We start from the raw sequence: 22,712 nt of genomic DNA, 5'->3' as shown, positions 1-22,712 counted from the left end.
CCAAGTAATTTATTCACCATTTGCCGGAATACCTGGAGCGAGAACAATTCGGTGGAATTGAAAGATGAAAAAGAAATAGAACATTATGTTGTAGTTGATCGGTATAAAATTACATCTGCCATTAACTCTAAGGATAACACTACCATGGTAATCAAATGATGCCTCATCAATATTCATGATTATATGTTGTACGGAAAACAATGCCACATGATTCGTGATAGTGGGGCATGATATGTAAGAGCCCTATTTTTTTCGTTAATATATAAACTGGGAGATTCTCTTGATCAGAGCAGATTTGGCACCAGATCTGCTGTTCCCAAAGTATGAAACATTTGCTGGGCTGCCACCTGCTCACATCCCCAGATAAATATGTACAGTTCTTGAAGGCTGTCATGTGTAATGATGATAATTGCAGACCCACAGACATGCATTGTCGACGAGTCCTGTTCATCTGCAGCAATCTATAGGCCTCTTGTATAAAACATCAGATTTGCTCCACATACAGTCCGCAGAAATAAGACAGATAGGCCCTAAGTGAGATTACCCCAGGATCAACCTGTCAACCCTCTGCGCTCCAGTTGTTTCTTGATCTCTAATATTAATCAGGTTCACTTGAGGCAAACCGAAACTCAAAATAAGACAAAAAGTAGACTTCTCCTTTATCTCTTCATGTATCTTTCCATATCTTATCAGCATGAAAGTAAATTCAAAGCTGAAGTTTAGTGAAGTCAGTGAAGAAATGACACCGTTTGCGGTGCAGTGCTGCAGAGCATGATGATAGCTAACACACTCACACAGTGACAGATGGATCAGTACTAACCAGCAGACACCATTAAATTGAACCTTGTGGTGTTGAGTGGAGTAGCTAGTGCAGCGAACAGGACACCTCCACCACTACTCATAGAGGAAAGCGCTGTCAGCCGGCTCTTTAATGACCACTTACAGCAGAGGGATGGGCAGAGTCCAGCTCACACTCTCCCACCTCCAGCAGGAGTTATATGAAGATAGAGCCAGTCTTGGCTTGTTGCCCCTGCCGTCACAGTCTCTGAGTTCGCTGTGGAAGTCCTATGTCTGGGCAGAAAGATGGCGAGGGTTGGGCCTGGTGTCTGGAGGCTTAGCGGGGTCTGGAGAAGCGCTGAGTTATACTCCAGAGGAGCTCTGGTGAATGGAGGCAGGTCGCCTGGACATCTGTTTCTTGTGTGCCGAAGAGATGGGGAGGAAAAGAGAGAAATTAGCACGAGGCAAGGGAGGTTTAGATGCTTCCCTGCATACAAATAGTTGCCTTACAGTAGCTTTGCACATGCACATATCTCTTACTTGCACATCATGTTACAAACTGCCTTGGAATACAAACTACTTCATGCAAATTAGGGCCACTGAGTGCATATTCTACAGCGTTGCACCTTTAGCATCCTGCAACCAATCTGCGTCATGCTGACAGTCCATATCTTTCTCTGTGCCCTCACCAAAACCAGGAGAATGTCACGGCGCTCACATTACTCTCACAAAGATGGATGCTGCAGCAGCAATATTGCACAGGCTGCAGCTCAATGACTTTGCTAACCTTTCGCACCAAACCAGGCCTGCAGCTAGTCGACACAATGCTTATCTTAGTAGATAGTGTCGAACAGATAACTAGAGCTTTCAAAACCTATTTGTACACAACATACTCCAAGGACAATGTAAAATCTGTCAGAAACACTCTACGTTTACACTGCACCAACTGCATGAAGTGTTTTGCTTTGTGTTTGCATGATGGGGCAAAAATAGTAGAGCTTGTGGAGAATAAAATATGACATTATGTTCTACTGTGGTGTGTCTACAACGAATGTTTTTATTACATTTCTTGTTTGCGTAAGCACACAATTGGCTTAACTGACAAGGAGAGTCAGACAAATATTAAAGGATTTCCTGTAAAAGAAGTGATCCGTGGTAGCCTAGTTAGTAATCGATTCCACCGGGGAGTGTTGTCGCTGTGACACTGACGGATGTGTACTTTTGTGTCTGTGAGACCCACACACACACCAAATACAGTACAGTTTGACAGAGAGTCACAGACCTTGCAGTCTGGGGAAACTAGACAGGAGGGAAATGAAACAGCAATATCCCACTGGAATAAAGTGTCCAATTGATCTACAACAGCAGTTTGAGGCTCAAATCAAAACATAAGAAGACGTATATAATATCCCTGTCTATAGTACATTCATAATGGATGTGTGGGCAGTGCATATGGGAATAGAACAATGAGAATCCACTGTAGAAAAGCAGAGCACATGACAACATCTCACATTCTCCAGATCACTATATTGAGTACATCAGATCAGACAGGGAATGTATACCTCTTCATGACAGATTCAAAGGCAAACTGATATGCTTGACCTTTTTACCTGCCCTTCAAGTCAGTTCCCTTTGACTTAAAAAAAACAACCTTGAATTAAAAATAGAATGAATGTTTATATCACATTGAGCAGGCCCAGTGTAAGCCCCCATTGTTACCTTATTTTGTCTCCAGCAGTGACAAAGACAGAACAGGAGAAAAGACTCCCGTCTGCTAGTGATAAGGAAGCTGAATGCAAAGAAAAGCCGCTATATTGGCTTATTACGCTTTGCGGAGCACCTATCCAGTGCTGGACTTTGAGGACTTACACCAGGTGTTATCACCAGTGTGAGCCAGCATGTGTAGGACAGGGTACAGGCGCCTGATTCATCCCCTGCCTCGAGACCCTATCTCTGGGTAAAGCCACACAGACGTGGCCTTTCGCTAAAGGCCACATGGTGCAGAGCCTGCAGCACCAGATCCCTTTATAAAAGGAAAAGCTATCTTCTTAAGACAAATTCCTTCACAAAGCTGTGTTCCCCCTGAGAAAGATAATGCTCTGCTGCTCTTTAGCTGAGACGTCACTGACTGAATAACACATATAATGACTAACAAAAGGAGATAGGCATGAGTTAGAGGTAGTTAAACTCGGATTTGAATTGGCACAGGTGAAGCAATTCAGGTCATGATGTTCATAAATCTTCTGTATTGAGGTCATCAACAAGCCACATCAGTTTAATCGAAACACAAGGCAAGGCAAGGCAAGTTTATTTATATAGTCCCTTTCAGCACTAGGCAATTCAAGATGCTTTACAAAAATGAAAGACATTCAGACAAAGGCATTTAAAAACCGTAAAAGATAATAAAACAAACATTAAAAGAAAAACAAAAAATGAAAGACATTAAGAAAATGGCATTTAAATACAGATGTATTTTATTCCACTACAAAGCTGTGGCATACTTTGGGACATCACACGTTGCAGTTTTTGCAGACAGGTAAAAAACACATCTAACAGCCTCTATTGAACAAGTCCTTGGAGTGTGAATTTCATTTCACATCCACATAAAGTTCGCTCAGGTTCTACACAAATGAGGCTGTCTCTGGGGAAGGTGATTGGCTGGAGATTGCAATGGCAAGGGTTCCCACTGAGGGACAAATGTACAATGGGGCCCTGAGGGGTCTGTTGGAGGAGGGCGTTTAGCCTCCAAGTGGCCCCCTGTGGTAACTCTATCTCAGGGGTGGTGGGGGGCCCTCAGCTGGGGCTAAGTGGAGGTGTGTAAGTCAGTGTTCCTCCCCTCCGGCTGTACAACTTCCCCGAGCTGGGAAATAGAATTAGTGACTGATGGTTTTGGTTCCTTTCCTTGCTTCCTCTCTTTGCCGGGTAAAGTACTTTTTGTCTTACGTTTGAGATAACCTTGAAGAGCAATGCGACAGATAAAAGTGGCACATGGGTGGGAGTTGTATCACTCAGCAGGGAGGCCTTTACAATCTTTGCACAAGCTTACATCCCCAGTACAGGTTTCTCAAACATAAAGCACTTCACCATTTTTATAAAACAGGACGAACATAGAACAAAAACACTATTTTCCAAGAAGTCTGATGCACTCTGCAGAAATCATTCAACTTCATGTTTATTTTCAAGGGATGCAGTGTGGGGTGCTGTTGGTGTGTTGCATTACCAATGGGGTGGACAAAGTAATTGAAACACCTGTCAGCCAAACGTTATACAGTTGTACCACACATTGCAGTTTTGCCTCTCTACACTTAAATAGAAGCATTTGATTTAGTACAGTTAACTGCGCTAACCACATTACTATGCGAATGTAGTGAATGTATAGTGTTTACAAGGCTGTTTCCCCAAGCTAAAACCAAGCTCAGCACAGCTGGGAGTGGGAATTGATCATAACAAATCCCCCCTAGAGAAACATAATCAGAGCCTACAGGTGAATGCTGGGAGGGGGGGCTTAAGAAAATGCAACATGCTTATGCAAAGCAGTACAGTATCCCAGCACACTGTTGGCAGAAGTAAATCTAGAAGGAACTATTTAAACCTACAGGAAAATCATTATAGAGTTCAACGAGTTCAAATAATATAAAGAAGTCCACATAGTCATCAACATGTTTTGGCCAAACCCATCTTGTTTTTTTTGTAACCATGTGACACAAGAGGGTGGAGCTAGGTATAGTTAATGCTAAACAAAACATTTAGGCTACCAACATGCTACAATTTTCTTTCATGAAATAAGAAGACACTGTAAAGGGGTTTATGTCAAAGGTTTTACAGACAATATTCAAACCGGACATCACCTTGGTCATATTGTCGGGATACTGTAAATCCAATCTGTTTAACGTTGATTTTACTCTAAAGCAGGGGTTTTCAAAGTGTGGAAAGGAGAGCCTCCCCTCAGAGAACGTAAGAACAGCCTCGCCCCCCCTCCCAATTAATATTGCTATTATTATTCTTGTTGTTGTTGTTGCTATAATGCAGGGTTCTTCAATTGCATTTCAAAGAGGTCCAGTGAGAGAAAATGTCATTAAATGCTCTGTCTACCTTTCTCTTTTTTGAGCACGCCATTTGAAATGACTCCGACTGTTTCTCTCTTCTTGTCTTTTCTCTGTGTGTGTGTTTGAATCTATCGTGCTGACTCACCGACTGCAGTGACTGAGTAGCGTCACCTCCTTAAAACATAAAACATTTTACTTTTTAAAACCTTTTTATCTTTATGTTTTAAACATTTTTAACATTTTCAACATCGTGGATGAATCCTTATATGCTCCCGGCAACACACTGAACGTCAACTTTGCCTCCTTATTACACTCATCCCTAGTTTGGGAACAATGAGTCTGCGTCTTTGATGAGCACAGGCGGATGATGCGGGGATGCAATGTAGACAGGAATAAACGCAGATCATCCTCTGGCTGCAGCCTTGACCGGTGTAGGTACCAGATGTGTTCGGCCTACCAGATCTGTTCGGGGTCCGTTACGTTAACCAATGACGTCACGCATTGGCAGTACGGCAACCCAAGAGGACATTTTAAAGATTATTAAAAAATAAAAATCGACAGTGAATGTATATTAGTGGAACTGTGTCAGGAAAGTGAAGTGTTGACAAAATAATGGCTGTGCTTGTTTCATATTCTGTGTGAAATCAAGGTCACTATTTCCCAGTGGCGAACCGTCAGGGCCTATTCAGAGAATACCCTGGAACACTCAGATAAAACAAACAAAAAATCGATTTAATTATATAAATAAAATGTAATAAAATGGGGTGGTGGTGGCGAAGTCGATAGGGACTTGGCTTGGCAACTGGAAGGTCACCAGTTCAAGTCCCGGCAAGACCAAGTGCTATCGAGGTGTTCCTGAGCAAGGCACTGTTCTAAATGGCAGCACACTGCTCCTAACACTAGGATGGGTCAAATGCAGAGAAACAATTTCCCCACGGGGATTAATAAAGTATATCAAAATCAAATCAAAAAACCAAATGAATAAATGAGAATCGTATCTGTGTTGTTGATCTGTAATATTACAGTGGTACGTTGATTTGTTTGTCCTTCTCCGACAATGCACTACGCATTTCAGTGGTGTTGTGCTCGAAAAGAAAGCAACCAATGAGATCTTGTTCTGGGTCTCTGGGTAGAATATCCTTCAACCAAGGTATTCTACATCCTTGATCGAATGCCCTGGCAGTTGCACTGAATGAGAGCGTACGTTTTGGTTTCCCTCGGTTCCAGGGTATTCTAGAAGGCCCGCTAGTTAACTGGCTCGAGACAGAGTTATCTAGATAAATGCCACGAAGCAATTCAAGCCGTTTTATTGTTTTTAACGTTGAAATGACAAGTGCAACAGGTGAAGATGAAGTTGTTGCGGAATTGTTGTGAGTACCCTTTTGAAGATGACAATTCAGTGAAAAGACGGACATTATAATGCAGCGGAGGGGGGGCGGCGGCGTGTCTACAGAAGGTCCAGTTGTGATAGGCACGGTTCGCCACTTTCCTGTTGTTTAATAGGCATGTGAGGGTGGTACACAGGCAGGTGGAGGCAGGGGCGGACTGGGACTAAAAATCAGCCCTGGAATCTCACCCATCCCAGCCCACAAAAATTGGTAGTGCACACTTGTGAACTGTCAACAGGGGGGAGGAGCCTCGCTGCGTGGAAAAGGCCCGCTTAACGGACCTCTGTCGCCTGTCAGCGCAACTTAAATGATGCTGTTTAAAAACATAAAAAATAAAGGCCACTGCCGGCCGTCAGCGAACCGAGCCAGCCGTCAACAGCCCGCTGACGACCGGCCGTTCTGTGATTCTCCAGAACACACAGATGGCCAGTCCGCCCCTGGGTGGAGGTGAAGGGAATGAGCACGTTTACAGTCTTGTTGGCGAAGTGGGGGAACTTGGTCTCCACAGACAGCCAAAAGTGTGCAAGTGACACTTTACTCATCTTTTTCTCGTTATTTTTTTCTCATGCTGCTTCTCCCCTGAAGCTCTCTGGCGCCCCCCCAGGGAGGCGCGCCTCACACTTTGAAAACTGCTGCTCGAAAGGGAAACATAATTTACAAAATGAACATTATGCTCTATTGTAGGCAATAGAGACCCTAAAATCATCAGGAAAATGTTTACTGAGGAAAAAAACCTTATGAGAATATACAGTCTTTTTTTTCATAGACTTTTATACAATCAAGGCACTTCCATATTGGTTTCACTTTTCAGACTTGGCGGTTGACCCTTGCAACAGTTTCCAATTTACCAAAACAGCAGCTCTCTCAATTTAATAAACATCCCAACCTTCCCCTCGTCCTCTGGCATTGGTCATCCTGTCTGTTTCAAAAGATCGGTGTTCAGCGACATGGAGTCCATTAAGTATTCAAACGACTGTTATATTAGTCAACCTAGAATCAAATGCGGAATATTGGTGTGACAAGCAGCCCCCAAAAAGGCTCTTATAGCACATTCAAGAACATTTTCATATGGCACAGACATCTAGGTGAGGAGCTAAAACCGCAGGGTCCCATGCAGACTGTACCTGTTATAACGATTGTATCTCTCGTCCTATGTGACAATGCATTGGCCTCACAGTAAACAGGGTTTGACATTGTTGCTAAACTAATGCTTCATCAGGTGTTGATCTTGCCGGGAGAGAGAGTGTTCCACTAATGCACTCTGACATTGCTATATAGGAACATCACGCTTCATCTCCTGCTTAGAATAATGTATGTGAACTCATGAACATTACAGATTGACATTTTATTTGCATCACTGCTGTGCAGGAAAGATATGTTAGGTGAACGAAAAATGCCACCAAGGGTACTTTGAAAGTAGCTTGACATTGTAGGCTGGGAATATGGATGATACATTTATTTTTACATACCAGAAATAATGTTTCCACCAATTTGCTAATACAATATCATACAATATCTACAAGGCCTGCTCTACAATCCAAACCTTTTTTGTGCTGAGATTCTTTGGCACACACAAGTGTAGAGGGAAATGAGATCACATTTAAATCTAGTACTTGATTAGATGGATTGATTTCCTGTTAAGACTCTGCTCCCTAATGACCTTGTAACCAAGTATAACAATACAAACTGATAAACAACCAGAGTCTTTATTTGATGCTGTGTGAGGCGGTGTGTATTGACAAGAAAATGAGCAAAATTCTGGAGACTCTGATACATTTGATACTTCCTGTCAGACGCGTAGATCAATCTAAAACTGAGTGCGATGAAGATAACAAGGTAAGGCAATGGACTGGCATCACGCCACTTCATCTTTCACCCTCAGTCTTTTTCCAATCTCTCTCTGTCTTTACTGTATCATTCTCTTTCACAGCTCTTATCTCATCATCTATCTTTTTGTCAGCTTTCTCCCTTTTTTACAATGCGGACACATCTGTTTCGTCCTTTCACTGCCACTGTTGTGCGGTGAAAAATGTTGCCTTAAGCCCTGAAACATCAGAGAAGCCAAAAAGCAGGACAATAAAAGAGAATATATGCTCAGGAGCGTTCCAAAGGTTCTTAGCCATTGCCCACAGATAGCTGTTAACATCATATTTCATTGTTTGAAACATTCCCCGTACAAGGTGAAGTCTAACTTTGTAAAGCACATGAGCGATAAACCTTTATAACTTCTCTTCTCTCAGGCATTGGCTGATTTGCAGTGATTCACCTTATTGCAGTTGTAAGACACCATTCTGGACTGGATTACAATGGCAAGGAAGGATCTTATTTACTTTAATAATTCACAATCAATCCCACTTTAACAGTGTTATTATATAAGTGATGGTAAAGGTTGAAGGTCAATGAATTGATGTGCAAGGGCAACAGCATAATTAAATAAAACAGCACTTTGGCTCGCTTTTAAATGTGCTTTATAAATAAAACTTGATTTGATTTGATAATTCAACTTTGTTGGAGAAGCGCTTCTTTTTTTTCTTATGATGAAAAGCGACTAGGGAGCAAAACACCTTTGTCATTCTTTAATGCAAATCCTCCATTCAGCCCAATTAGCCACTTCTATTCAAGCTGTCAGTTGGAGGAGCATTAGCCTTCACAACTTGTGTTTGTCCTCGAGGCCCAACAAATGGATGTGCCCCTCTCAGCCATGGTTATTGCTACTGCCAGACAAGCATGAACAATTTCATGTGCCTTCTCTAAAATCTGGGACGGAAGAGTGACAAATGTGACTAAAGCAAAGAGGACTGACTTTGAAACAAGGCTACATCTCCTAGGAGTTCAAAAATTGATTCAAGATTCAATATTGAATGACTCCAAGTGATCTATATATTAACACATTTTGTCTTCATAGCCGGCCACTATACACTATAGCCTACAACTATACATCATTGGGGATTTGTTTAGAGAGGGAGCATATGTAAACACTGCAGCTTTACAAGGCGGGAAAATTATGTTGAGTCACTTTGGCTAAGCTAGCTGTTGGTCAGGCACTTAGCTACTGGGAGATGGTTTATGGCAAGAACATTAATGTAGTTCAATACATATTTATATGGCGAGCGTCTGGTGGCCGGGCTTGCCACGGAGCCCGGCCGGGCCCAGCCCGAAAAGGCAACGTGGGCAACACCTCCGCTTCTCTGTCCCGCGGGCCCACCACCTACGGGAAACATCGATGGGGTCGGGTGCGCTGCCAGACGGGTGGCAGTGAAAGCGGAGGGTCTCGACGGACCAGACCCGGGCGGCAGAAGCTGGCTTTGGGGACGTGGAACGTCACCTCTCTGGGGGGGAAGGAGCCGGAGCTTGTGCGGGAGGTGGAGCGGTACCAGTTGGATCTGGTTGGGCTCACCTCTACGCACAGCGTCGGCTCTGGAACCTTACTTCTGGATAGGGGTTGGACTCTATTCTTCTCCGGAGTTGCTCAAGGTGTGAGGCGCCGGGCGGGTGTGGGGATACTCACAAGTCCCCGGTTAGGTGCTTCGTTGTTGGAGTTTACCCCAGTGGACGAGAGGGTCGCCTCCCTACGCCTGCGGGTTATGGGGGGGAAAACTCTGACTGTTGTGTGTGCTTATGCACCCAACAGCAGTTCAGAGTATTCGGCCTTCTTGGAGACCCTGGAAAGAGTCCTGTATGGGGCTCCTGAAGGGGACTCCTTAGTCTTGCTGGGAGACTTCAACGCACATGTGGGCAATGATGGAGACACTTGGAGGGGCGTGATTGGGAGGAACGGCCCCCCTGATCTGAACCGGAGTGGTGGTTTGTTACTGGACTTCTGTGCTAGTCATGGATTGGCCATAACAAACACCATGTTCGAACATAAGGATGCTCATAAGTGTACGTGGTACCAGAGCACCCTAGGCAGAAGGTCCATGATCGATTTCGTTATCGTATCATCGGACCTGAGGCCGTATGTTTTGGACACTCGGGTAAAGAGAGGGGCGGAGTTGTCAACTGATCACCATCTGGTGGTGAGTTGGGTCGAGTGGCGGGGGAAGCCTCTGGATAGACCTGGTAAGCCCAAACGTGTAGTTCGGGTGAACTGGGAACGTCTGGAGGAGGCCCAAGTTCAGGAGGCCTTCAACTCACACCTCCGGCGGAGCTTTTCGGGCATTCCTGTGGAGGTTGGGGACATTGAACCAGAGTGGTCGGTGTTCAAAGCCTCTATTGCCGAAGCCGCGGTGGGGAGCTGTGGTCTCAAGGTCTTAGGTGCCTCAAGGGGCGGTAACCCTCGAACCTCCTGGTGGACACCGGTGGTCAGGGAAGCCGTCCAACTGAAGAAGGAGGCCTTCAGGGATTTGTTATCCCGGGGGACTCCCGAAGCAGTTGCAAGATACCGACAGGCCCGAAGGGCAGCAGCCTCATCCGTGGCCGAGGCAAAGCAGCGGGTGTGGGAGAAGTTCGGAGAAGACATGGAGAAGGACTTTCGGGCGGCACCAAAGTTGTTCTGGAAAACTGTCCGACACCTCAGGAGGGGGAAGCAGGGAACCATCCAAGCTGTGTACAGTAAGGATGGGACGTTGTTGACCTCAACTGATGGAGTGTTGGGACGTTGGAAGGAACACTTTGAGGAACTCCTGAACCCGACAACTCCGCCCTCTATGTTAGAGGCAGAGCTGGAGTATGACGGGGGATCAACGCCAATCTCCCGGGGGGAGGTCACTGAGGTCGTCAAACAACTCCACAGTGGCAAAGCCCCGGGGGTGGATGAGATCCGCCCGGAAATGCTGAAGGCTCTGGGTGTTGAGGGACTGTCATGGTTGACACGTCTCATCAACGTTGCGTGGAAGTCGGAAACGGTACCGAAGGAGTGGCAGACCGGGGTGGTGGTCCCCCTTTTCAAAAAGGGGGATCAGAGGGTGTGTGCCAATTACAGAGGCATCACACTACTCAGCCTCCCCGGGAAAGTTTACTCCAAGGTACTCGAAAGGAGGGTCAGGCCGATTGTCGAACCTCAGATTGAGGAGGAACAATGCGGATTCCGTCCTGGTCGTGGAACGACGGATCAGCTTTTTACTCTCGCAAGGATCCTGGAGGGGGCCTGGGAGTACGCTTATCCGGTCTACATGTGTTTTGTAGACTTGGAGAAGGCGTATGACCGGGTTCCCAGGGAGTTACTGTGGGAGGTGCTGCGGGAGTATGGGGTGAGGGGGTCTCTACTCAGGGCCATCCAATCTCTGTACTCCCAAAGCGAGAGCTGTGTCCGGGTCCTCGGCAGTAAGTCGGACCCATTTCTGGTGAGGGTTGGCCTCCGCCAGGGCTGCGCTTTGTCACCAATCCTGTTTGTAATATACATGGATCGGATTTCGAGGCGTAGTCGTGGGGGGGGGGGTCTGCAGTTCGGTGGACTAAGGATTGCACCACTGCTTTTTGCAGATGATGTGGTTCTGATGGCTTCATCGGTCTGCGACCTTCAGCACTCACTGGATCGGTTCGCAACCGAGTGTGAAGCGGCTGGGATGAGGATCAGCACCTCCAAATCTGAGGCCATGGTTCTCAGCAGGAAACCGATGGACTGTCCACTCCAAGTAGGGAATGAGTCCTTACCCCAAGTGAAGGAGTTCAAGTATCTCGGGGTCTTGTTCTCGAGTGAGGGATCAATGGAGCGTGAGATGGGCCGGAGAATCGGAGCAGCGGGAGCGGTATTGCAGTCGCTTTACCGCACCGTTGTGACGAAAAGGGAGCTGAGCCGGAAGGCAAAGCTCTCTGTCTACCGGGCCATTTTCGTTCCTACCCTCACCTATGGTCATGAAGGATGGGTCATGACCGAAAGAACGAGATCGCGGATACAAGCGGCCGAGATGGGTTTCCTCCGCCGGGTGGCTGGTGTCTCCCTTAGAGATAAGGTGAGAAGTTCGGTCATCAGGGAGGGACTCGGAGTTGAGCCGCTCCTCCTTCGCGTCGAAAGAAGCCAGTTGAGGTGGTTCGGGCACCTAGTTAGGATGCCACCTGGGCGCCTCCCTAGGGAGGTGTTCCAGGCACGTCCAGCTGGGAAGAGACCAAGGGGTAGACCTAGGACCAGGTGGAGGGATTATATCTCTTCGCTGGCCTGGGAGCGCCTTGGGATCCCCCAGTCAGAGCTGGTTGATGTCGCCAGGGAAAAGAAAGTTTGGGGCTCTCTGCTGGAACTGCTACCCCCGCGACCCGACCACGGATAAGCGGGAGAAGATGGATGAATGGATGGAATACATATTTATTATTTTTTGAATGGGAAATATGCTTCAATGATGACACTTGCTCAACAATGTTTGATAATAATTTGCTAGTTCTTAATACCCATATTTGAAGCATCTTAACATCATTTTGGATTTAGCAAACATTTGTTTGTTTTAGTTGGAACGGAATTGCCTCACAGTGTGTATCATAAATACTGTATTTCTTCTGCTGCCTGGTGTTTCCATCATGAATGCTTTTTCCTAGCTGTGACCTTGTCAGCGCTTTGTCTGTCTGTCAGCTAGCTGCACTAAAAAGGCTAAAGCAATCTGGCAGCCTACCCCGGATAAAATGGAGGGGTTGGAGGGGAAACAAGGGTGGAGGAGGGAAGAGGGAGATGTGACCTTTCTTCTTCCAGAGGATTGTTTTTAGGTAAACAGCCCTTCAGAAATGAGCCAAACGACAGGTTGGAACGCCCTGTTCTACAGAAGGAGAGTGCATGCTCGATTTCATTCATCAGTATTCTCGAAATGTTTCTTGTTAAAATATTTCATGATGTAAAACCTTATCTTGAATACAAAAGTGTTTCATAATTTAATCACAATTGATCCACTTTATTTCAAAAGCAAAAATATCTTTGGCGCATGATGTTTCTAAGCTAAATGTCATAGTTTTTATGCAAAGCTGAAAATAAACACAGTAAAGTCAAATGCTCAAAATCTTAAAGCAAAGAATATTAGGACCAAAACTTTATTCAAGTGCTTGCAAGTAACTTGTGACTCATTTACGACCTCAACAGAATATGGCGTGTCCTTTTGAATCCAACACAATGCATACTGATGATGTCTTGGCTTACCAAGGTCAGCACCGCACCACTGGCGGCTAATGCCACAGCTTTTGCAATGTAAAGGCACTCTTTAAAAATGCACTGAGGTCTCCATCTGCGACTGGTAGGGGGTAATGGAAATGGCTCAGGAGAGGTCACGTATATGCACAGTATCAGCAGGGATGACTTTATTGAGACACTCTTGAAGAAACAAAAATACACAATCTGTCTCTCTCTGCTCACACACACACACGCGCACACACACATGCACACAGGGCGGGCGCTCCCTCAACCAGAAAGGAGACGGAGATTGGAAATAAAGACCATCCTCTGTGTCTGAGGACTGTGAATGGGAGCAGTAATGTTTTCAATTTGAGCCCTGAGAGCAATAATGGAGCCCATTCTACACCACCTAGAGATACTGTGGTGCTGTTCACCTTAAAGCTTTAGGATTCTATCATCCTTCACTCTCTTCTTCCTTCCATCCTCTGTGTGCTGTTCATGAAGGGATTCATTTGTGGGACAAAAAGACGGGGGTCTTACTGTAGAGTAAAATACAAATGGTGGAAAGAAGAAAAAGAGGATAAATGGAGGAAGAGGTGAAGCGTTGATGAATATGCCTGTTTGACTCGTGGTGTTATTTCAAACTCTGGCCCCTTCATATTTGAATGACACCTGCTCCAAGCTGTTTCGTTCATCCACACAGTGTAATAATTCAATTTCACAGCGAGAGATTGAATCTCGGGGACAAGTGCACCTCTCAGCGCTAACATGCTAAGAAGTGCTGGAAAGGACAGGGTAAATTAATTTATTTCAAGAAATGTAATCCAGGTTATTGTCTTGGCCTCCAAGCTTCCATGAGTATCCTTTTAAATACTTTTAAACACCCACCGGGGAAATAATGTTGCTAGATCTATCTCCTGAGCCAAAGGCAATTGTGAAATATTCAGATAATAAAAAACATGATTATCTTTGTTGACTTGAATATATTGATATTATCACTGCTTGTTTACGGTTGCAACCCTGTCTCCTAAAAATTACGTTCCCACAGAACTAAACTGCATTCTGAATTACGTTTAGCTAGAAACGTATTTACTCCCACGTTACGTTCCTTATGAACGTATCTTAAATACGTTTATTTTCTACATATCTTTGCCATTTATTGTCTTGCTTATAATAATGATAATAGTCATTTATAAATATCATTTTAGAGCACACCTTTGAAATCGACAATCGGGCTCGATATATGGTTAAATTAAAATCAGTAGGCGAGGCTGTAATTTCGCCAGCTGTTACTCTCATGAGCGAGGCAGAAAATAATAGTTTTAACATGACAAAAAGCTGCTGTGTCGTTTATTGCACCTCAAACATTAAAACAAATCCAGAGTTACGTGTTTCTGTACTTCCTCTAAGAAGAAAGGACAGTAACAGAAGATCTCTGTGGCTTCAGGCTTGATCGCTGTTCAAATGACAGCGTTGGTTTCCCCAAAAGTGGGCGGGGCTGTAAAGTGACGTAGATTTTACTCTCATCTATTATTCAAAACCATTCTATTTATTCTAACGTAAATTACATGCCAGTGTTTTATCTTTTTATTTATTTGTTTTTATTTTAAATCGTATAATGTCGGACTTTTTTTGTCCTCTTTGAGGAAAATAAATGGGGTTTAGAGCCTCAAAATACTGAAATCTGTATTTTTTAAAATCTCTTCCTTCTAATTTGTTATTCTTTTCTAAATAATATACTGTTATTTACTCAACAATAACACACAATTATCCTTGTTTTTATTTATTCGTTTAATTCTATAATCTTGGGCTTTTTAGCCGTAAATAAAGTCACCAGAAACAGACGGGACATTTCGAGATTTAGGATGGCCGAAGACACTACACTACCCATAATCCCCAGCTATCGTTTAGGACTACAGTCCCGTTGACAAACCCCGTGATGTTGCGCCAAGGTTACGCCCAGCGTCAAGCTCTTTGAAATGGAACGAAACCTATTCAAAACTGGACTCGAACGCCCCACCAGAACTACACATGCTGGCTATTGTGTTTCGCAACATGTTCTCTATGGCACGTCTCTACTGGGAATTGTAGTTTTAAAAGACGTTTTTCCCAAATTTAGAAGTTGACAGTATTAAACTGTGTACAGCCCTGGAGGTTTAGGCGATAGGAAACACATTGGTGTGTACACATTTAAAACATGTAATTACTAAATGGGTGAAAATCACTTGTATCCATAATGGGCAGCATTAATGTATACCCACATGACAGCTCATTGTTACTTTGTAATTCTACTCCACTACAATTCAGAGGTTAACCTGGTATTTTTACTTCACTACATTTAGTTTAGTTACTTTGCAGATTCTGATTAATGATGTGAAATATAAACAACCCTTAAATCAGACTTTAGTTACACCTGAGTAAAATTCAGGGAAGGTGATTGTCAAGTGCCAACAATCAGGAGAGATATTTGATAGTTGGTGCTTGAGAAGACTAAACATTTATCTGCAGATCTTTATAAAGTATATTTATTACTCGTTATTCTCTACTAATAGTTAATTAAAAACTGTATAATGGTTATTTTGCACATCCCTTTCAAGATTTCAAGATTTTTTAAGGTGTATTGATCTTAAGGTGATGTACTTATATGATTTTGTTTTCCTCAAGGTTGTGTCTTCCTGGTCGAATGTACTTATTGTAAGTCGCTTTGGATAAAAGCGTCAGCTGAATGCAATGTAATGTAATGTTATACACAACTTGGGTCGCAGGTTCCTCAACAGCGCATTACAAGACATCTATTAATATGTGTGTACCTCCACCATTAAACTGTCCTATTCTGCACATTTCTTATACTATCTACTACATACATAAGAGTATAATTAATGTGTATAATATCAGTTAAAATAAGTGCTTCAACATAGTTAACATTGCAGGAAAGCAATATTTTAGACGTTAAGTACTTTGTCAGGCTTAATATTCATCTGTAGATAGATACCCCCAAAGCTTTTTTGTTGTTTAAAAGAAGACCTTAACCTAAACTATTCTTTAATGTGTTAATAAAGGTTAATTCGTTTTTCTGTTTTGCACCTCCTCCTATTAATATCTTTGTACATCCGGCACTAAACTGTTTTATTGTAGAGATCACATAGTATCTTCTTGACTTTTTATATTCTATATAATATTTCTATCATTGACCTTCTACTTTCCCCCTATGAAAGTATGTACTCTTAATATTGTTTTAATCAAATAACATTATTCAACAAAAATAATTCAATAACGTGCTTTAACCACTAGGCGGTGCACACAAGGTACACACAGCATACTAATAATAACTTTGTATTATTAGTGTAGACACCGTATGTATAACATCTGAAGATGTGTAGTTTTATTCATGTTTTTACATAATTTTACAGGATATTGCTATACTATTTCTCATGTTTTACTCCTACACATTAATATCTGATTTGTAAAACATCACAGACAGAAAGGCATATCCGTCATTTAATGGTAAGCTATTGAAATTGTAATTCCATAGATGTGTCTCCCATCACCCAAATCCCCTGACTATTCTCTCAACTCAGTATTTACATTCTGATATTCAAAGAAAATCAGTAATATCTTTAAAAACTACAAGTCATTTTCTATCAGCTGTGCACCGTTATGGGGTAAATATAACCTATTTACCAATTGGATCAAATATAAAAGTCAGCCGAATTACTATTGATACTGCAAGGAGACGTATTTTGTGAAAAGAAATTGAAGATGTTGTTTAATTGTTGATATATTTATGATCCACGTCAAGTATTCAGTTTTGGCAGCAGTTCTCCTGTTTGTCCAGATGTCTTCTCATCAGGGCTCTATAAATAAAGAACTACGGCAGATGTGTAATATTTAATGCAGCCGAACCGTGTATTACAATGCCGTTATGTGATGACTTCCAAAGAGAAAAAAAAGAACACTCTGAATTAGGTATTATTTAATTTTTCGTTGTCGGATATCATATCTTATTAACAGCATATCACAGCGTGCATTACGGCTAAAACATCCAATCAATGAGCTTCAAGCTGAGGATCTTGGGTAATCAGTTTAGTGGGTTTGTGGTGTGTATCGCTCGAAATGTCCCGTCTGTTTCCGGTGACTTTATTTACGGCTAAAAAGCCCAAGATTATAGAATTAAATGAATAAATAAAAACAAGGATAATTGTGTGTTATTGTTGAGTAAATAACAGTGTGTTATTTAGAAAAGAATAACAAATTAGAAGGAAAAGATTTTAAAAAAATACAGATTTCAGTATTTTGAGGCTCTAAGCCCCATTTATTTTCCTCACAGACGGAAAAAAAGTCCGACATTATACGATTTAAAATAAAAACAAATAAATAAAAAGATAAAACACTGGCATGTAATTTACATTAGAATAAATAGAATGGTTTTGAATAATAGATGAGAGTAAAATCTAAGTCACTTTACAGCCCCGCCCACTTTTGGGGAAACCAACGCTGTCATTTGAACGGCGATCAAGCCTGAAGCCACAGAGCTGTTCTGTTACTGTCCTTTCTTCTTAGAGGAAGTACAGAAACACGTAACTCTGGATTTGTTTTAATGTTTGAGGTGCAATAAACGACACAGCAGCTTTTTGTCATGTTAAAACTATTATTTTCTGCCTCGCTCATGAGAGTAACAGCTGGCGAAATTACAGCCTCGCCTACTGATTTTAATTTAACCATATATCGAGCCCGATTCTCGATTTCAAATGTGTGCTCTAAAATGATATTTATAAATAACTATTATCATTATTATAAGCAAGACAATAAATGGCAAAGATATGTAGAAAATAAACGTATTTGAGATACGTTCATAACAAATGTAACGTGGGAGAAAATACGTTTCTAGCTAAACGTAATTGAGAATGCAGTTTAGTTCTGTGGGAACGTAATTTTTAGGAGACAGGGTTGACCCTTGAACACTGCCATGTCAGTGCTCAGTAAAAATCCATTCATAAAGCACACAATTTATACCAGAGGTGTCATATAACCTGATCTGAGAGACAGAACTCTCTGTAAGATAAAAACAAGAATTTCATCTAATAAATGTCCCAAGGACAGTACAGAGGAGCATTTTTGTTCAGAGTAACAAAACGGTCACAATGTCACGGCTCCAGGTTTTTCATTCACGCCTACAGACCCTACATCTGACAAAAGTGTGTGCAAGTACAGGGACACGGTAGTCCGTCTAACCTTTAATAAATGGATCTAAGAGGAAGTGTGAAGAGCGCAGAGAGAGAAAGATAGTGAGGAGAAAGAAGGAGAAAGCAAGATGAAATTCATTTCAATGGATACACAACAACAGCGTCCTCACTCAAAACAATGTTTAATCCGTGTGTCTGTTGTCGTGCACAATCAATCAGAAACAAAAGCCCAAGTCTGCGAAGACACATTTAACTACTGATGCTTTTCAATGTTCCACTCTGTGTCCATTTCTCACAAAACAAAGAGGCAGCATGGCATCATCAAGAAATGCGTATATTTATTCTTCTCATCTCCATCACATAACAAAGACTACTTGTCAGCCTCCCTTTGTGCTCATCATTGTGTTACCAACAAGTAAATCCATTTGTCTGCTTCTGTAAAAAACAACATGTTTTGTATTTATCCACTGGATGCTTTTTTATTGACATATTACTTAAGTGTTCTCTTTATGTTATGAATACAAATTAATCTCATCTTTTCAAAAAGGCAACAGGTAGCTACTTAGTTCTGAAGCTGAAACTAAAGAGATGATGCCGATGATGAGGGGCTGATGTCCTTATGGGTTGGTGCACCCACATGTAGCTGCTATTCATATACATCATCCTTTTCTAAGGATGGCTGATCTTAAGCAGCTATCCATCACCGGACTGTGACGGACACATAAGGTGCAGTTTGATTGGACTGCAAGGACACAGCGGAGAGGAGCAGGTGAGGGGCACAGGGTGCAGCTACAGTATCATATATCATCAATTCAAACCTTTTACTTTCCTTAGATTATCACAGTTACTTTATTCTAAGCCACTTTAGGGACTGTATGAAATGTGTGAGGGTGTTGAAGGCGAAAAAAGCAGTATAATTAATTTCTCACTTTCAGGATTCAATTAATCTTGAAAAACCAAAAGCTCAATATTGCTATCAAAATACTTTTAGATTGTTTTTCCTAACGAGTATGACATTTATTTATTCCCCTGTAATACAGAAATCAGAACTGCAGGCAATTATTGTCATTGTAGGTATAAATTAAAAAATAAAAATAAACAGGAGATTTTCGTAACAAATCTAGAACATTTCCAATTTACATTGGTAAATTCACAGGAATAAAGTTTGAAAATACTGTAGGACTACAAAATCACTTTTTTAAAATTAAATCAAGAAACCAAATCATTTAGCTTCGCAAGGTTTACCCAACTTCATCACAATCGAGATGTGACCGCTTGCCGTGTATTATGCCTGTAGTGGATGACCTAATCAAACCTTTGCTTTGCAATCAGATTAGGCAATAAGGTACAGTAATACCCTTTTTTATTTTTCTACGATGGCTCTATTACGCCATTATTCATTGGTAACCTTTTCGAGTAAGAGGTGAAGTTCAGTGAAACATGCTGACAGATTGGAACATTATTCTGTTCATTAATGCCTACATGTGTTATCAGTAGATTGGCAGAGAATCTCATCATCATGTGTGAAAAACCAAAGGTTACCGGTACCATGAAGCATGTGAGCTCTCTCCCTCTCTCCCTCTCTCCTGCACCCTTGGTGAGGGGCTAACCATTTACTGGCATATCATATTATTTCTAATTTACTCATCTGATATCATTATAATGCTTAGTATATCATCTGAAATTAGGTATTCAATTTTAGTAATTATTGTTCAAATGGTGTACCAATCTTTTGGTCGTTTTTTTTCAGATATTTGAAGGATTTTTTTTAAATCTTTCAAGCAGAGGGCCCAAAGAAAATATGAATAAGTGTCTCATCTGAAATATAAATGTCAGCCCCTCTTCCTCACTCTGGTAATTTCATACTTATTATTCCCATCAATGTGTTTTAAGCTGGCCCATGACACCCTGTTTTCAACATTGTAATAGTGAATGACGACTGCATTTTGTGATAGACATTGGTGATAAGAAAACTCTTTGAGAGAGCGTGTCATACATACTGCTTACTCACTCCCATCACACCTACGAAACCTTACAATCCGACAGGAGCGTTACAGAGAGGGATGGCAGCTGGTTATGCCTGAGGAGGATAAAGGTGGATGCAAAAAATAAATACACAAACAGATGCATCTCTTAAGTGCTAAAAAGGGAAGCAGTATTGAAAGCTCATGTTCGTTTAGGCCTCCTGTCTTTTCCAGTGAGGGCAGGACAGGATCGCTTCATCAGGCTTTTTTTTGTTCGGGTCCAGGAGCAGGATGTGTGTGCCAACGCGGTGATGGCCGGCAGGTTTATTTAAGCTGACAGAGATGAATCTCCCAGCAGAGGGCTGGGCCTGTTCAGCTGTCCTGCTGAGAGGGGCCCACGCCAGGGCTGACATTAAATTATTTCAGGAGGTAATTAGTCTTCTGTTTTTCACCAAGATGCCAAACACTCCCGGTCTCATGCTCCTTTGCACACACCCTTGTCGTCCCTGTCAGATAGACCTGCAGTACAGATAGAGATTAAACCAGTTGAGATTTTATTTTATCCAATTTTCTCTGCTTTTGTCCTTTTTATACCATTGTAAACCAAATAACCTTCCGTGCCATACTGTAGGTCGGAAATAAGTCACCTTGGGTTCTGGCAAATACCAAGGGTCATTTTATAGAGAAAAAACACTTTAAAAATAATCAGCCCAAAACCAAACCCAAAATATATTGATTTGCGCCCTTATCCTTATCCTTATCCTTATAAGGATAAGGATAAGGGCGCATTCAGTGGGTCACTTATAAGGATAAGGATATTTGGCGGTGTTGGCGAAGTCCTTAGGGACTTGGCTTGGCAACTGGAAGGTCACCAGTTCAAGTTCCGGAAAGACCAAGTGCTACCGAGGTGTCCCTGACCAAGGCACCGTTCCCTACACTGCTCCCCGGGCGCCGTACATAATGGCAGCCCACTGCTCCTAACACTAGGATGGGTCAAATGCAGAGAAACCGTTTCGTTACATAGTGCCTGTACTACGTAATGACAATAAGAATCTTCTTCTTCTTCTTCTTATACAGCGCATCTTGAGCCTACAGTATATGGACATCTCCTTGGACATTTCAGTCACACCTGCATTCATAGCATTTGCTATTTGCAGTATGTTGAAAATAAATTGGACGGTTGGAAATCTTCTAAGTAACAGATTGGGTATAATGTAAGGGACGGAAAAATCACAAAATATTCTGATAGAAAGTTGTGGTTCCATTTAAAATAAATACAATCCAAAATGAAACATGAGGCAGAACTACTTTCTTGCAAATCCATTAGTGCTCAGTGTTGTTGAAGTTAGGGTTAGGGTTAGGTTGAATTCTTTGTCAGAATTAATACATTGTTACTTTATTTGTGTTGCCCCCTACGGTCATGGGTCCCCCTATAGGGGTCATTACATGGATTATATAGTATATGCATATATGTCTATATCTTGTATTGAGTGGTGTTGATTAAACTTGTGTATTTGGGTTTGCATAAGGGGTTAGAATGAATAAGGGGCACATACAACACGAACTGCAAAAACATGGTGACACCAGACCATGATGACCCAACTGTCCCAAGAACAGATTCAGCGTCAATAAGTGAGTGATGAAAGGTTATGTAATATTTGTGACTATAAAAAGAGATTGTACTGGATGTCTGAGACAGTTAACGCTCCAAATCATAAGCTCCTTTCTACAGTCTCTTTCTTGAGATATCCAGAGATTATGAACTACACAACACCAGAACCCACGATTTCCATAACATCCAATAAGTTTGTACTTTCAATAAAGAACTTTTCTAGATGTCAACTGAGCATCTAATTGAACAGTTAATAGACAAAAAGCATCGCTGCATATGAATTGCTAGAAGAACTGCAGATATACTTCAGAATCCAAGAGTCCCATTGCTCATTTTTCTCCCAAGTTCAATTCTCACATTTAATTTGGTTAATGACATTCAGCAAAAAAACTGTAATGCTTGACTTGACTAAATAAAGACTTAAAGATTTGATCCAAACACAAGAGAGGTGTTAGACACCTTTTCTTTTTCTTTCCCTCTTTCTTCCTGGCATTCTTTTTTTTACCGTGCATCCGAAGTGAAATTAATGTTGATGCACTATCAAGGAAAATATGATTTGGCTGTCACATTATGAATATTGCTGCCTTTATGGACTATATTATGCAAAGTCATGCAAATTAGATACGCAGCTTCAGAGAAAACAACCCCTAATTTTGTCCTTCTGCTTTTCTTGTGTTTAGCGTGTAATGTGGTTATGTGTGCTGCCAGCAAATGA

Source organism: Pseudochaenichthys georgianus, chromosome 10 (genome assembly GCF_902827115.2).
Source record: "Pseudochaenichthys georgianus chromosome 10, fPseGeo1.2, whole genome shotgun sequence".
NCBI classification, from domain to species: Eukaryota; Metazoa; Chordata; class Actinopteri; order Perciformes; family Channichthyidae; genus Pseudochaenichthys; species Pseudochaenichthys georgianus.
The sequence above is the reverse complement of the archived record's forward strand: the minus strand, read 5'-3'. Positions refer to the sequence as shown.